The 4,060-nt window shown below is 40.5% G+C and overlaps 1 long non-coding RNA gene across 1 annotated transcript in view; it reads left to right on the top strand.

Annotated features, from left to right (window-relative positions):
• Nucleotides 1-2,356, top strand: part of LOC125617467 — an 11,856-nt gene extending 9,500 nt beyond the window's left edge. The window contains exon 2 of the long non-coding RNA XR_007348489.1: nucleotides 1,876-2,356. This is a non-coding gene — a long non-coding RNA (uncharacterized LOC125617467). The remainder of the gene's footprint in view (nucleotides 1-1,875) is intronic.
• Nucleotides 2,357-4,060: the final 1,704 nt, after the last annotated feature.

Genomic DNA, 4,060 nt, shown 5'->3' with positions numbered 1-4,060 from the left:
CACAAACTCTCCCTGTATAAAAATATTCCAAAAAAAAAAAAAAAAAGGCGGGGCGCACTGAGCTTTCTTTGCCTCAGGTACTTACAATCCACTGCTGATTACACACTCAGCTTCTCTGCCCGGAGCGAAGCAAAAGAGGAAGCAGATGGGAGCAAAGCGCCCGCGGCTCTGAGCAGCCAAGCCTCCGGGAGCCAAGCGTCTCTTTTTCGATCTCTTTGTTCTTCCTGCTGCTTGGCAAGGTGGTCCGCTACAGATTAATGGTGAAAGGAGCTCTAACAGACTGTGCGAAATCTCTATTAAAGCCGCTGTTCTGAGCACCACGCTCAGCACTTCAGCAACCCCCATACGCAGCGGCCATCTTCTTCAACATCTTTGTTTTTATGTGGTGCTGAGGATCGAACCCAGGCCGCACACTATAAACATATTTTTAATCTAACAATATGATTTGAATCTTTTAGGGTATGCTATTTTTACTTAATATGTGTAAGCAAATTTTCATGTGAATGCATATACTTTCAAAGCCTCATTCTTGACTCTGCATAACAAAGAGTTGGAGTCATCCCAGGTGAACTGCTTCAACCTACTCGACAAAAAGCAAAGTTTCTCTAAAACTACTGACCTTGCTTGAAAAAAAATATGTATTTGGCTATGCATATACAGAAATGTGAAGCTCTTCTACTTTTAAAATCTGATGGTATTATCAACTCCTATTTTAAGCTTGTTTGTGGAACTAGAATAATACTAAACTTAGATACGTAAAGGTGATTACAGAGTGGAAGGTTGACCTTTGAAAAATCCTTCCCTGCATAAACAAAGTCTGAGATGTTTTAAAACTTATAAGCCAGTCAACTTTTTTTTAAATCATAAACCTGAGTCAAGAAGAAATGTCTGTTTTCTTTGAAAAGTAGGAAATGCAAATGCCTCAGTTTCCTAGCCATATTACGAAGGAGGTATCTTTGGGCCCTGTGGGTTCAGGTTTGCATGGCTGGGCTGGGCTGTCAGGGCCCTGCACACTGGCCTTCCCTGACAGCCAGACCTGATGTCTCTGCTTTGGTGAGCCGATTCTTCACTGCCCCACACCCATGCTCATCTCATTCCCTTGTCTGCACTTTTATACCAGTTTCCTATGGAATGGCCACTGTCTCCTACTCCAACCCCATCCTGACTTCCAGGCCCAGCTAACCCACTTCAGTGCAGCCTTCTTGGTAATTCGTCCCACACCTGAAACCTTTATCTGGAACTCGCTGGCTCTGAGCATAAGCCTTGGTAACAAAGCCACTCCTTTTCTGCTGCTCATTTTGTATCTCTACCTAAGCCTGTTGGCCCCTTTTGGTAGAGAGTATGTTTTAGCTTTCATTTATATGTTGTACAGCAACAAGAACATATTATACATGAAGTTACTCAGAACATGTTTACTAATTTATGAATGATTGGGAGAGGTGCTACGGTTTGGATAAGTGTGTCCCCCAAAGGTCCATGTGATAAAGACTTGACCCCTAGCCTGTGGTGCTATCAGGAGGTGGTGGAAGCTTTAAGTGATGGGGCCTAATGGGAGTCATGGGGTTGTCCTTGAAGGGGATAGTGTGACCCCTCTGTCTTCTCTCTCTGGCCATGAAGTAAGCTGTTTTGCTCAACCACACACTTCTGCCATGATATACTGCCTCATCGCAGGCCCAAAGCAACAAGATTGAAACCTCTAAAACTGTGTGCTAAACTTTTCTTACTGTAGGTTAATTACTGAAGTATTCATTATAGTGATGGAAAGCAGACTAACCCAGAAGGGTCTAGAATTCTATTTGGGTGTCTCTCTCTCTCTCTCTCTTTTTTTTCTCCCTGACTTGTTAGACCTTAGAAAAGTTTCTTAACTTCTTTCAGCTTGTTTCCACTCCTGGGGTTGGAGTAAAATACTGAGTCTATGAAGCTGTCATAAGGAAAAGGGGATTTGATGTGAAGAACAGGAAACCAACTCAACAAATGACTCCCACCATCGGAATGGACCTGTTCCTTTTAGTTTCATTAAAGGCCATCAGATTAAAACATGGTCCAGACTCTACAGTTTATAATTATTCATTATAAATCATAATTGTTCATTATAAATTATAATTATTCATTATAAATTCTAACTCTTGGATATAGCTTTCTAGCATTCTCAAAAGTATGTGTATGTATGTGTAATTTTATATATTTATATTTATTTAGATAAAATAAACCCATCTTTTAACTTAAAGCTATCTTTTAATTGAATGTTGTTACTATAGACCACAGCCTGCTCCCAAGACTGGAAATAAGTATGTTCCTATATTCCTATTCTAGATCTCCTTCACCCCTAAACTTTGGAAATACACACATACACACATTTGCATACTTTGTAAATGCTCTTATATTCTGCACAGTTTTGATGAATGTGATATGTGTATACACACAGATTAATATGCATATTTACATACCGCATTATGCAGCTTATATCTAACTCAGAGAGGACTTCTTAGTTGCAAGTGACATTAACAACACACTCAGATCAACTTTAAAAGAAAAGAGGAAATGTATGGCTCAGGTAGATATCTGTGTCAACTAGGATGAGATTTGGCTGCATATCATCTTAAGTTTTATTAAATAATTTCCTGAAATATAAATATATTTGTCCCTCAAATACAAGAATCCTGAAATGTGCAATCACAGCATCTTCAGGACATTGGGAACTGAGGTTCCTTGCCTGCTACACCATTGTTATCAGCCCATGGTGTGGGAGGCCATCCTCACATGTGGTTTGAGTTACCTCCCTGGCTGGGTGAGAGGCGCTTAGACACAGCTGTGTCAGAGCTATTCCCCATCCTTTCCCAGGTCCGAGGGCTTGTCCGTGCAGACGCATGTCTGGCCACTGCCCTGAAGACCCAATCGTCACCCCTGATCTTGGGATGCTGCCCCCCTTAACCTTCATTGGATGGGATTTTCCCTGGAATTTTTTGTTTCTCAATAAAAGCCCACTCTCTGGCGTGCTCTCTCTCTCACTAGTCTCTTCTGTGAACCTCGCTACCGCATTAGGTGGCTGGAGGCGGGAGCTAGGAGAAGCCATCCCAGAGCTGGTATTAAAGGTAATGAGAGTCTTGTCTCTTTAATTTAAAACTCCCTAGCAATTACTCATGAATCGAACCGTCTTTCATGAAGCCAGCACTGGTCGCGTGGCAGACCATGGCTTCAATTGTATGGTTCAAGATGCCATCTGAATTCCAGCTGCCACAGTTTACCCGCTATATGGAGGAAAGCCTGGCCTCCTTCCTGCTCAGGGCCCTTCCCACAAGTAGCACCCAGCACTTGTATGCACTTCTCATGAGCCACAGTTACTGACCCCTATCTGTCACTGTTAGCTACACCACCTGTGGATGTGCCCCTTTAGCTGGATGGTAATTTGCACAGGTAAAAAATAAGAATTATTTTATTAAAGAAGAGGGGCTTGTATGTTGGCAATTCTACTGCAGTATCTTTAATTAAATTATTTTTTGAAATATAAAGTATACTTCCTATGGCTTTGCTGTTTAGTTCAAATATATATGAAATGTTAAGAGAAATAAAGGTTTTGGAATTTTTAGAATGGAATTCTGGGTGGATTAGTTAGTAGTGGTAGTAACAAACTTTAAAGTTGAACTTAAAATGCGGAATAGCTAGGAACACAAAAAGTAAAAATAAAAAACTTAAGAAGCTGAGAATTGAAGAAGCCTCAATACTTTCAAGCAGTAAAATTTCTTAAGTGTCAGATTCACTTTCACTTAAGAATGGAGTTTCATAGCAAGAAAGTCTATCGATGCTTTGGGATCTTATTTCCAAATTTAAAATATGGCATTGTAAATAGTTCCCCCTAGTTCTGAGTTAAATAGAAAAAGAAGGAAAAAAGGAATGAAGGGGAAAGGAAGGGAGAAAAGAAGAAAGAAAATAACTGAGACAGTGTCTACTTTCATCAAATTTGACTTTGGTTGTGTTTATCATGCCTCATCAGAGACTGAAATGTGGATGTGGAGCCTGAGAACATCAGGAAAATTTGCTTTACTGACATACAACTTTCTGG

The sequence above is a fragment of the Marmota marmota genome, unplaced genomic scaffold (genome assembly GCF_001458135.2).
Source record: "Marmota marmota marmota unplaced genomic scaffold, marMar, whole genome shotgun sequence".
Lineage (NCBI taxonomy): Eukaryota > Metazoa > Chordata > Mammalia > Rodentia > Sciuridae > Marmota > Marmota marmota.
This window is presented reverse-complemented; position numbering and strand designations above follow the sequence as displayed.